We start from the raw sequence: 13,300 nt of genomic DNA on the forward strand, positions 1-13,300 counted from the left end.
TCTACATTTTGTAACTATGGGTGGCAAACAATGACTGCTGTGCAAAGTATGCAGTGAATATAAACTGGGATTAAAATCTGTGTTTCCTACCATTAACCCTGACCACAGCTACCAGTTCTATGAGCATGAAGTCTTCTGCTGCAAATCAACATTACATTTGAATGAAATGAAACCATTTCCACAACTCATTCAAGAAAGAGATTTATAACATGGTGGAAACCTTTAATGTAATGTTCCAACAGTGCCAAGAGTACTGTGGAACTTTTAACAACCACAAACAACTCAGGTCTCCAGGAAATGAATCTCACGATGGCCAGCATAATACAAGACATTTGCCAGGGTGGTCTATAATCCCAGTTTCCTGTGGATACTTGAAGCTCCATCCAGAATCCCGCATCCTGCATCCATTCCCAATGTAACGGGTATGTTAATATGTCACTTTGTTTATTTTAATATATTTTGCCCAGGCAAAACACCTCTTTACAAGAGTGCCCTGACAGCAGTATAAAATGAATTCTCCCCTTAGGGGTACAATCATTTCCTTAGATCTTTTTTTTCCCCCAGTGGTATATTTTCCTGAACAGAGGCCTCTTGTAAACAATGTAACATCAGTGCAACTGAACTCCACCAATGTTATTTGCTAGGTTTTTTTTTTATAAAAATATTTCTATAGTCATTGTAATATGTTAGGTGGAGAGAGTTAAAATACTCCAATGGTTTAGAATCTGAAACTTTAGGTGCTGAATAAAAGTCAGTTCTGAGATGCATTGTTCAGCATTCCATGTTCTTTCTCATGTCTGCTTCTCTAGGAACATGGGACGGAGGCTAAATGGAGGCCAACAATAATTATATATTTATCTAACTCAGTATTGTTTAACTGTCAACAGAGACCATTGGTCCCAGTACAGTCAACACTGGCCAGCAGTGGCTTCTCCAGTATTTTAGACAGAGCTCTTTCTTCACCTCACCTACTGACACTAGGGATTGAATGCTGGGCCATCTGCATAGAAAGCATGTGATCTATTACTGCATTTCGAAAGGAAGATGGTAATTGCTAAGACCAAAAAACCAGTGTGGTTTTCTCAAGAATATGTCTTGCCAGTCTTATCTCTATGAGCCTGGTAGATCAGGGGAATGCTGTGGACATAATATATCTGGATTTCAGTAAGGTTTTTGACAATGTCCAATGCAACATCCTGGTGGACAAGCTAGTGGGATATGGGCTAGATCAGTGTTTCCCAAAATTTTTAGCACAGGGACCCACTTTTTAAAATTGTAACTCACTAGACCACTGGTTCTCACAAATTTAGCACCAGGACCCACTTTTTAGAATGAGAATCTGACAGGAAGTGATGTCATGACCAGAAGTGACATAATCAAGCAGAAAATTTTTTAACAATCCTAGGCTGCAATCCTACCCACACTTACTAGGAGTAAGTTGCATTTACTGTAATTGTTAAAAGAATATACATAGTAGCTTGTTAAAAGTACAGGTCTGTAACATTTCCCCAAATGCAGTCACATACCATGGTAGCATCAAGTCTAATATATTAAAAATAAAATATTGAAATGAATGGGGACCCACCTGAAATTGGCTCATGACCCACCTAGTGGGTCCTGACCCACAGTTTTGAGAAACACTGAACTAGACCAAAAAACTCTAGAAAAAAAATGTATTTATTAATAGCAATTAATAAATTATTAATTAATAATCAGGGGTTCTATGCTCCTGTGGCTGCTAGAAACTTTATGTATAGTGTGTGTGTGTGTGTGTGGACATTTGGAAGACTCTGTCTCTAGAAATGGAGCCCTTAGAACGGCCATTTTCAACCACTGTGCCGTGGCACACTAGAGTGCTGCAAATGGTCTGCAGGTGTGCCGTGGGAATTTAGGAGAGGATCATTTATGGGTGGGTCATGAGTTTCCCCCCACCAGCAGCATGGTGTGCCTTTTCAATAGTAAAAAAAAACTGATGGTGTGCCTTGACAATTTTAGCAGCTTGTCAGTGTGCTATGAGACTATGGGCCCAATCCTATCCAACTTTCCAGTGCCGGTGCAGCCCTGCCAATGGGGCATGCACTGCATCCTGTGGTGGGGAGGCAGTCACAGAGGCCTCCTTAAGGTATGGGAACATTTGTTGTCATAACTTCCCAAGGACTGTTCTCCCAAATCTTTACAGTCATTCCAGGATACCCAGAAGGTTGAACTAGTGAGTAAGATATGCTGTTAGGGATTTTCAGACCAGACAAAAGGCTGAAATTGGGATCACATGTGATGCAAAGTATGCCAAATCCTAGAAAAAATCAGAAGATGTGACATTTTGATTTGAGGGTGTGAAGATTACTTCATATCACTTTAGCATTTCAGCTTTTTTTTTCTTTTTTTTTTTGGCAAACCAGGCAAGGGTGCATGCAATGTGTTTTTTTGTGTGTTTCAAAAACTTTGTGTGACCTACCAAAAATAGTTTCCCGACCCACAGTTTAGGAAACACTGGTCTAGTATTTTCCTAAACACATGGCTCTTAGGGCACAGATAACCTGCACAAACACATCTGATCCTTAAATTAAGCAATGTGAATAGGTTCCTTACAGTGCAAGGGTCTTGTTTTAGCAGGCACATGTTTTGCCCTCAGGATCCTATCATTTGTCAGCTTTGGGGCCTGCTTTCCGAGCTCTGCCGAGGCCTTCTATAAATCAAGCTGCAGCTTCATCTCTCATGCCTGCAGATAATTAATTCAGCTCTAGGCTGGTCAGAATTTGACAGGGCTTCAGAAGTAGTAAACATTAAAACAACAGGCCATCCCAATTAGATAAATCCCTAAAGTAAGTGTGTGTGTGTGTGTGTGTGTGTGTGTATATATATATATATATATATATATATATATATATATATATACACATTGTTTTTGACTTGCTTCTGACACAATGCATCACAGCATGGAACCAAAGCGGCTATTTTCATGCATTTGACGGTGGCCATGCTGGATTTCCGAGCTGAGAGCACCGATGGCTTTGCATTTGAAAATAATCTTCTCACAATGACCCTCTTCTGTTCTCCATTTCTCCCCTCCCCCATGAAACCCTAGACCGGCATTGACATTCAAAGTGGTGCCACCACATTTATTACACCTACAAGCTTTGACGCTTTCCAAAGGTCAATCGTGAAAAAGAAGCATGGAGTTATAATCATTCATAATCTGGGATGGTCCATGAGCCGAACACTAGTCAAGGGCCGTCCCCTGTTTGAGCAAAGCACTGTGTCAACAGGTATTTCAAAACATATCATATGCTCTCCAAAGATTGCAGTGTAGGTTACAACTTGTTACGCCAGGCAGACAAAACAAACAGGACAGGTGTGAGGTGGGGAGGCAGACGACAAGGTAACTGGAATAAAAGAGTGTCCTGGTTTAAGACATTTATCTAGGTAATCTTAAAACAAAGTATTTTTTCTGTAATATTTCACTTTTTTTCTACCAGCAACGTGACATTACATGCTGGACAGCTGCCAACTGTGTTAGCAATGGATCTTGGATTATACAGCATACTCAAGTGTCAGTACCCTAGTACAATACAAATGAAATATCCCCCCCCCTGTCATTTCACTGCCCCCTTCATAGTCAGCAAAGTGAGGACAATTTCAGGGATTTCAAGCTAGACATACTGTATTTATCACCAGTGCTCCTACCAATGGCTCCCAACAGGTGCCATTTTTCCCCACCCAGTCCTAATCACTCGTTTGTTTTTCAGTTTCCAGTGCTAGAAGCACTACAGAGCCCCCCCCCTCCTTCTAGCACACTAGGTCGCATTTGTTTTTCCGATTCTAGCATGCTCGCTGTGCTAGCAATCTTTCCTGTGAGCTCGGGGCTTGAAAGCATGGTCACCTCCATGAATATTGCTCTGTTTTGAGGAAACATTTGGGCACAGCCATCTTGTATGGCAAATAGGGGTGGAAGTGGAGGAGGAGGTTTTGAACAAAAGGAGGCATCCATTGTCAAGATTTTAAAAGTATTATACAGAAGTTAATGACTTTAAGTTAACTTTAATAACTTTTAAGGCAATGATTAAACATCACAAAAACATGCTAAAGTACGTTTGACGCCATTTTCCTTCTGTTTTTAAATGAATCACATTTCATGCTACAGGCAGGGATAACTCGGCGGGGGGGCATGGGAGTGTTCCTCCCCAAACTGTCAGACCAGCAGCAAGGGTGCCCGCCGGAATGGGGAGTAGCCCAAGCAAGATCAGGAGCCCAAGTCTTCCTGGCAGGTAGATCTGACTCCAAGTCCAGGCTGGAGCCCAGGTCTACCCACCCAGCAAACCTTGGTTTCAGAGGCCAAAGTTCCGTCAGGAGCCCAGGTCTACTCACCTGGTTGACCTGGGTTCTGGAGTTAAGGTAGTGCTTATGGCCCTGCCCAAAACACAAACACTGGATCCACCCCAGCTAGAGGCATGCTAGCAACTTGACTTCCAGCTACTTTCAAGCCAAAAACTGGACACAGTCAATATGAACTGTGAAAAAGGTAGCAGGGGAAAAAAAAAGAAAAAAAAAAGATGAATCAAACTTCAGGGACCTCCCCCCCCCCCCCCAAAAAAAAAATTTGGAGTTGAAAATTCTTCTGAGAAATTTCTTGTTCACCTCTACTCTTGTGTCACTCATGGAGGGCATTCACTTTTTATAAACTGTGGTTTTTCCCTTCAACACAGCCTCACCATCCACACACAAAATTAATCAGATAGAGCCAATGCAACATTCACTGGAAGAATGTGGTCTTGTTTTGTTTTAATTCTTCACAAATGTTGTGGATATGCCCTAAATTCTTTTGAGCTCCAGGTCCAATGAAGCCCTGGATCAAGCTCACATTTCCTATTGACTAAGTAAAAGAAACTCTGCAAGGAACTCCTGTGTTGTTGTTTTTTAAATCTTTTAAGTTATACGCCAATATCTTATGGAGTGCGATGTAGTAGTCATAGTTCAACCCACCTTCCTTCATATCATAGCTACAGACCAGCAATTTTCAACTGGTGTGCCATGGCACACTGATGTGCCATGAAAGGTCCACAGATGTGCCACAGCAGTTTAGAGAGCAGCAGTTGAAGACAGCTAGAAAACTCTTCTGGGTTTTGTGGCTTTGTTTCTAGCGCAACTGTCTGTAGTAACAAATCATCTGTTACTCTTCCTCTGCCAGCTCTGCCCCACATGTTATCCTAGAAACAGAGGCTGTGTTCTTTTTTTACCTGGCTAGAAGTGCTAGAGAGCTTTTTTTTTTTTTAAGGATCCAGTGCTTTCAGGTAGCGTTCTATTTTTAGATTATAGCGTGCTAGCCACGCTAGAATTTCTCCAAGCAAGCTTGGAGCTGCGCAGCCTGCCTTAGCACTCCCTGAAGCTTGGAACATTCACTAAAAGCAGATGCAAAGCACCTCCTGCAAAACGGAAGTGCTTTGCACCCAGTTTTAGTGAATGTTCCAAGCTTCAGAGAGCGCTACGGAGGACTGTGCAGGTCTCCCCGCACCTCCTGCAGCCTGCTGCAGTCCTGCCTACATAATGTCAGTGTAAAGCACCCCCTCTCATCCCTCCATATGGACGTGATCCTGGGGATCGATTCCCTGCCTCTCCCCTTCCCCACCCCTTAAAGGGACAGGGGAACCTTTACACAAACTGGTAGGTCGCGATCCACCAATTTGAGAACCACTGCTGTAGATCACACGTAAATGCTGTTTCAGTCTTTTGTCTGGCCTGGAAGTCCCTAACTGCACATCTTGCTCTCCAGTTTCAGCTTTCTGGGTACTCTTGGAATGACTGTAAAGGTTTGGGAGAACAGTCCTCCAACTCTACTTCTAGGGAATGTCTAGCAAACATCTACACAGACATACTATATGTAATGTCTCTAGCAGCCTCAGGAGCACTGGACCTTATTATTATTATTATTATTATTATTATTATTATTATTATTATTATTAAATGTTCTTTGGGGAGACAAAGTGGGATATAGATTTCCAAATCTCTCTCTCTCTCTCTCTCTCTCTCTCTCTGGCCTACTGGGTTGCAATAGATTGTTGTTTTAAAAAGCAGTTCCCAGTGCTAAAATGTTTGGGAAGCGCTACTCTGCTTATGTAATTTAAATGATTTTTCATAGCAAACTGTTTTGTTGTTTCAAGTTTCGAAAGCAAATGTTCTTGAAAGAAGATGCTTTTGTTAACTTTTTGGTTAGTTAATTCAACTACTACAATAAATTTCAGCCAGAACTGTGGTAAACAGGAAAGACATTTGGTTAATCCCCTGGGTATCCTTTTGGTCTGAATTTGTTTTACAAAGGAAAAATACCTCCCATTCAAGGAGGACTTCAGTAGTGGACTATTAGAAAACAGAGGTGGTTGTAGTTTGGAATAACATCAAGAAACAATGTTGGGGCTTTGGAACATAGTCCTGTGCTGATCCCCCTTGGCACCCCTTTGCCGACGGTACATCTGGTGTTACTACTGCAAACAGTACTGACGGTTGAGGGGTCTGCCTAGCCAGGAAGGCCACTTGATGGGTGTGGGCCTTTTGGGCCAACATCTGACTTGTTTGACTCCTGATGCCACCCACTGAGGGGTGCCTGCGTCATGCCTGAAAGTGATGAAATAATGGATCAAGATATTTATACATTTTCATAGATTGTTTGTGTTCTGTCTGCAATCCTCACATGATATTGTAGCTGCTCAGACTACCAGTGGGATCCTCTAGAAAGTTCTTGATGTGAAGAGAGAATGTATCCTATTCTATGTAGTTTGGGTCTGATTTTTCATCCTCTCCATTTTATGAGGCAAAAGGGTGAAGCCGGCACCTTCCAGCTTAGGACCTTTCTAACCTCCATAGAACAGAAAGGCTTGTTTTATTATTCTGCCCTATGAGGAAAAAGTACATCAGGTTTTTGATTAGTGTTATGACTCATATTTTAATGCCTTCTCTGTTCTGCTGTCACAGATACATTCGGTCACATGCCTTGGATGCTGTATTTCCTGACATCAGCAGCCTCTCCTCACCTATCTTGCCCTCTTGTCTACAGATTTCTAGATTCGTGTTGGCATCCTTCAGTCTCGGAAGACCATGGTTACGCGATCCGAATAGTGCTCTGGAACAGAGTGTCCTCTCCAGTGCGCGAAGCCTGGGTAAAGTAGGTATGGAGGATAGGCTGTTACTCATGCAGCAAATCCCCCCTCTCCACGTCGCTGAAATGGTCCAATGGAAAGGCAGAGGCCAATACGGTTGGTTCCAGCGGCGTCGCAGGAGTTGCCAGAACGTGACTGTGTTCAGCCATGAACTGCCTCAGGGACTCCGGCTCCAGATTTTGCCTCGAGGTTGACTCCTGAAGCCTTTTCCATAACTGGATGTAGCCACAAGGCAGTGGAGGTTTGGGATCAGAGTTTTCCTTCTCTCAGATGAGCTGCCTTCCCAGGCTGACGAGTCCCATCTACCCGGTGGCTGTTTAGTCGCCTCTTACGACAAGTACAGCCAAACTGAGGGCCTATTCTTATCCCCAGCCCCCAGGGGAAAGATTTCTAGATACGTGCATACAAATTAATGTGTCCCAACCTTCACACTTCTTAATTAATCTTAGCCCTGCATGCTACAATGAGTTGCTCTTACCCTTTGCAGTCATTATTGGCTCCATCCCATTGCCTGTGAGGAACATGGCTTCCTACCTCACCCTTTGTTGCACAAAGGCCTCTGTCTTTCCCAGCAGAAAATGGCACAAGGGCCTATTTTCACATCTGCTGAAGGCACAAGGGTCTATTTTCACATCTGCTGAAGCACTAGTGTTGCACCTTTCTGATACACAAAGTGCTGCCCTAGCCAGTCACCTACAGCTGCCTTGCAACTACGCATACTTGTGTGGTTGGTTGTTTAATTATATTCCTCAAAAGTATCCAAAGCAGCTTAGAAAATTCATTAAAACATGAAGTATAGAACAATAACTGGGGGGGGGGGGAATGATTAGAAAAACAAAGAGCCAGCATAGTGCAGCAGGCAGAAAAGAAAGTCAAATGCAGCATAAGAATTTAACTCAAGATAATTAGCAAATGTCAGTGAAGAAGGAAGGATCTCCCCTCCAACAGAAGGGAATTCCACAAGGTAGGTGCTATAGTAAAGAAAGTCTTCTCATGTCATCACCAAATGAGCTCCTAAGGCAGCGGAGTATGCAAAAATCACCCCTTTGCAGACAATCTGAGGGAATGTTTATATGGGAACAGCTGCTTTAGGTAGCTTGGTTCTAAGACATTTAGGGCTTTGTTGGTAATTACCAGCATCTTGAATCTCAAAAACAGCATCTCAAAAACAAACACAACCAATGCAGATTGGGTGGGAGTTTTGTCTGTTGCATGTACAGACGACTTCTGTAACTGGTTGGAAAGAAGGGATCTTGGGGGACTCCAAGTATATTCCATTGCAGCAGGAAGACAAGATGGCTTGGGTGAGGAGTTCCAGGTTCCTGTTGTTTGCTTTTGGGAAACAGATGCTACCTTAAAAACTTATCACCCAATCCTAATGGGCTGCTGCGCCACCAGAACTCATGTTCTGTGTGAACTCATGTTCTGGTGGTGCAGTGTGCTTTATAACTGTTGAAAAAGGCAACATGTGATAGCGTGCAACCTGGACATCTAAAGCAGCATGGCATAAACACAGCCTGGATGCAGCAGTGAGCAGCTGGGTCTGCATGCCAGCGGCTTTCCAACAAGCACCGGCTCAGTTATGTCACCGTGGGTAGTGGGAGGGAGTCAGGGAGTGGGTGAAACAGGGAGGGGAAAAGGAAAAAAGACTGGGGTGGGGAAGGGGTGGGGAGATCAGGAAGGGGGTGGTGTCAGTTACAATATTGTGTGATTCTACATAGGCATAGAAAAAGCACAAACTATGGTATTGGGGGTTTATTTATACTCGTAGTTGGCAACCTTCAGTCTCGAAAGACTATGGTATCGTGCTCTGAAAGGTGGTTCTGGAACAGCATCTAGTGTGGCTGAAAAGGCCTATTTGGGAGTGACAATCCCTTCCACACTGGGAGCAAGTGCAGTCTGTCCCTGGTCTGTCTCCCTGGCTATGGGCCTTCCTTCTTTGCCTCTTTGCCTCAGACTGTTGGCCAAGTGTCTCTTCAAACTGGGAGAGGCCATGCTGCACAGCCTGCCTCCAAGCGGGCCGCTCAGAGGCCAGGGTTTCCCACTTGTTGAGGTCCACTCCTAAGGCCTTCAGATCCCTCTTGCAGATGTCCTTGTATCGCAGCTGTGGTCTACCTGTAGGGCGCTTTCCTTGCACGAGTTCTCCATAGAGGAGATCCTTTGGGATCCGGCCATCATCCATTCTCACGACATGACCAAGCCAACACAGGCGTCTCTGTTTCAGCAGTGCATACATGCTAGGAATTCCAGCTCATTCCAGGACTGTGTTGTTTGGAACTTTTCCTGCCAGGTGATGCCGAGGATGCGTCAGAGGCAGCACATGTGGAAAGCGTTCAGTTTCCTCTCCTGTTATGAGAGTTGTCAGTTGCAGTATCAATGCCAATATCATATACCCCTTCCTGACTTTGATCCCCGATCTGGGTCCACTCGGGCTTGCACCAGAAATAGCTGGTGCAGGTTTGAGTAGGCCCAGTGGGGCTGCAAGTGTTCCCTTGCCTTGAGGTGGACCCAGAAATACTCCTCTGGAATAAGCCGTGTCAGTGCACAAAGGTTCGCCGACGCAGGGAGACTGAATCCAGCTTCTGTGGCGGTTTCCTCACTGATGCTTGCATCGGGCCAGCTGGACCGATGCAAGCCACTGGGATGGGTGGGGAGGAGGCGGGAGAGAGGTGTTCTTGGGCAGGGTGAAGGCGGGCAGTGGGCGGCCCCGGGGGCGGGCGGGTGGAGAGTGGGAGGCGGGGCTGGGATCCAGCACTTATGCTGGATTCCAATCCCTGTTCCCGAAGAGAACGGAACGGCTTCAAGCCACTCCAGTCTCCTTGAACTTGCACCATCTCAAGAGGCAGTGCAAGTCCGAGGAGATCCATAGGGGAGAAGGCGCCTTACCCAGAAGTAAGGGGAAACATTTCCCCTTGCCTCTGGCTAAGCCACCTTGAGCTCCTATCCTGCACTGGGTACAGCGCAAGCCTCTTGGTTTGCCTGTTCCAGCACAGTGTACGATTGCGCCCAAAATAATAAAGACAAATATCTATTTACTTTTCAAAGGTAATTGGCACATTTTTTTGTTTACTTGTAGGCTTACATGTATGCAATTTAATATTAAAATGTGCTTATGTCTATTTGGTCCATTAACTTGCATGCACTTTTTAAAGCACACATTTTGATTGCTTTTCATTCTGCCATAGAGAGATAACATCTATAATAAATTTGACAATAGATTCCATAATAGATTCTACAGATCTGGGCTGTGAACTTCTGGCCCTGCAAAAAGTGTTTTCAATTGGGCCCTGCAGTTCCTAAGGCCAGCCCTGGTCACTAGTGTTTGCCCATAATTACTCTGGACTTCAGAAGGGCTGGAATCTGATCAGAAACTCATTCATAAAGGAAGAGCTATGAACAAGCAGTGCCCACAAAGAGCCTCATCTCAGCAAAGCCCCTTAAGCAGTTTTGTAACAAAGGCAAAAGTAAACAGGCGAGCCAAAAGGGTAGGAAGAAAATACTGTCCAGACCTGAAGACAGGCTGCTGGTACTGAGTGTGGTGCCTAGAGTTCACACTGCCAAGGGCACCACACGTTGTGCATTGACATAGTTGCAGTTCTTCATTCTGGCACACGGTCCCCAAAGGACACATATAGTCTGTAACCGAGAAAGTGTTTAGTGTCTAGTTAGGCCTGAAAGCTGATATGCGCACACAAATTTGGGTGGCAGCCACTTGCCAATTAAGACAGAAAGAACGATAAATTTGGGCACTGTTAACTGACAGATACATGCTTGATCTCCCAAGCCTGCATTCATAGAGGATACATGCTTGGTCTCTGTTGCATTTTAATGAGGAATTTCTTTGCTCTCCACAAATCCTCATAGGATCTGTCTCTCCTTTCATTTTGCATGGGGGAAAAAACATGAAACTGACAGGCTCAGTTGTTTCCATGATTTGTTGCACTAGTAAAGAAAGAAAGAAGCAAGAAACTTTTGTTGTTGTGTGTGAGGGAGCTTGTGACAAGTGCGTGTGTGGGTGGGTGGGTGGGTGAGAGAAAGAGATTGAGAGCGCAAAACTATATGTATTTATGCACATAAAAGTTTGGGAAGGGCGATAGGTAGAGGCGGGAGAAAATGGTGATAATGAAATAAAAACATATAACACCGCTTTCAACACTTCTCATTTTTGTAAAAAAAATTAAAAAAATTCAAAATCTTCAACAAAAAAACTGATTTATCTAGTTTTTATTTATTATTTAATGAGGGGGTGCATGGGTAACAACTGTGGCTGCATCTGCCAGGGCCTAGGAGAGGGGGCTAAAGGGGGTAATTTGTACCTGGACCCAGGTCAGGAAGGGGGCCAAGGAGCCAAAGGAGGGGGCCCAGACTTTTCTAGGATCTTACATTTTCCAATCTCACCCAGTCTCACTGCCCATTCAGGATGCTGGGGGCATTACCGTGAGTACATAGGAGCAACTACTCCCACAAGCCATACACATTAGGCCCAAGAGTGCATACGTTCCTTAATAGTGTCACATCTGGGAGGAAAATGGCCTGCTATAGCAGCTCTTTGGCTTGTGTATCCACTTACCATGGAGGAGTATATAGGAGCTCAGCTACACAGCTGCAGGGCTACAGCTGCTGCAGAAGTCAATTTTGGTTGTACACAGGACACTCTCCGTTCCAGTGTGACCCTAAATATCATGATACTAAATCTCCTGCAATGACTTTCTATATTTGAAAGATTTTAAAGAGACTTAGGAGTGTGTTAGGTTTTCTGTAATATTTTATCCAGCTGCCAACGCCAGGTGGGCAGGTAGACCTAAGTTCTGCTTTGGGAAGGCTGGTAGATCTGGGGTCCAAAGACTATTCTGCTATTGCCACTTTCCCCCTGCCTGTTTTGCCCTCATTCTGCTCACCCGCATTGCCACCTCCCCATTCTGTTTCACCCCCTCCCTCTTTAGGAAAGGGCCCAAAATAAACTTTGTATCCCCTGATAAAATTCATCTCAGAGGCCCTGGCATCCGCTGACACTTATTGGCAACCTTCAGTCTCGGAAGACTATGGTATCGCACTCTGAATGGTGGTTCTGGAACAGCATCTAGTGTGACTGAAAAGGCTGATTCGGGAGTGACAATCCCTTCCACACTGGGAGCAAGTGCAGTCTGTCCCTGGTCTGTCTCCCTGGCTATGGGCCTTCCTTCTTTGCCTCTGTCTGTTGGCCAAGTGTCTCTTCAAACTGGGAAAGGCCATGCTGCACAGCCTGCCTCCAGGTGGGGCCCCATTCTGATTCTGACCCCATTCCCAGGTGGCCAAGAGCAGTCCCAGGCTGTTTGGATTTGCACCACCTTGTCAGGTAGCGCAGATTGGAGTAGACCCATTGGGGCTGCTGCAGCATGACACATTTCCCCTTCCATCGGGCGGCACTGCTTTTGGTTCCAAACTTGTACTGGATGCAGCCTGCCTGTTTCCAGCCCAAGTTTGGATTGCGCTCTAAATGTATTAGTTTTCTGAAGAGATCTTACTGTGCTGGAATTCTTAGAGAGGCTCACCAGGTTGGTGCTCTTCAGCCATAAATGTATAAAAACATTTTTACTTCACAAAGAATTGGGAGTTGAGGTCTCCTAAGAGAACTGCACAACACAACTCATTGGGCAGACAACAATACAAACATTTTGCACTGAGTTCTGCATCTGTCTATGTTCTGTATGTGAAGAAGCGTGGACTGGCAAGGAGGATTTCACAGGTTGGTTTTGAACATGCGCTCGGCAGAACTGTATAGGAAAGGTGTTCTTCCCCTTCCTGTTCTTTAATCAAAGATGAAGCGGCTTCAGCTACAATATGTAAGAAAAACAAAAAAAGAGTTTCAGGATGAATAGCATTCATGTTCTCTTTTAGTGAATAAGTATTCCTGCCTCCACAGTTGGGTGCGCTCAGTGCAGCCTGGACTCTTTGCCCCTTCACCAGTCTGACCAATCTTTTCAGTTAACTGGAGCATGAAATGTTGCCCTAATAAGCAATATTCAACTTGATACTAGAAGCTTAGTTCAGATTTCGGACAAAGACTGCTTTCAGGCATCAGGCAACCTTTTGTAACATGATCCCTTACGGGATTCTAGAGATTTTTATGGTAGCTGCTGGGACACTCGCTGATGCCAGTAAAGATGCTTCAG

The sequence above is a fragment of the Tiliqua scincoides genome, chromosome 1, assembly GCF_035046505.1.
Source record: "Tiliqua scincoides isolate rTilSci1 chromosome 1, rTilSci1.hap2, whole genome shotgun sequence".
NCBI lineage: Eukaryota > Metazoa > Chordata > Lepidosauria > Squamata > Scincidae > Tiliqua > Tiliqua scincoides.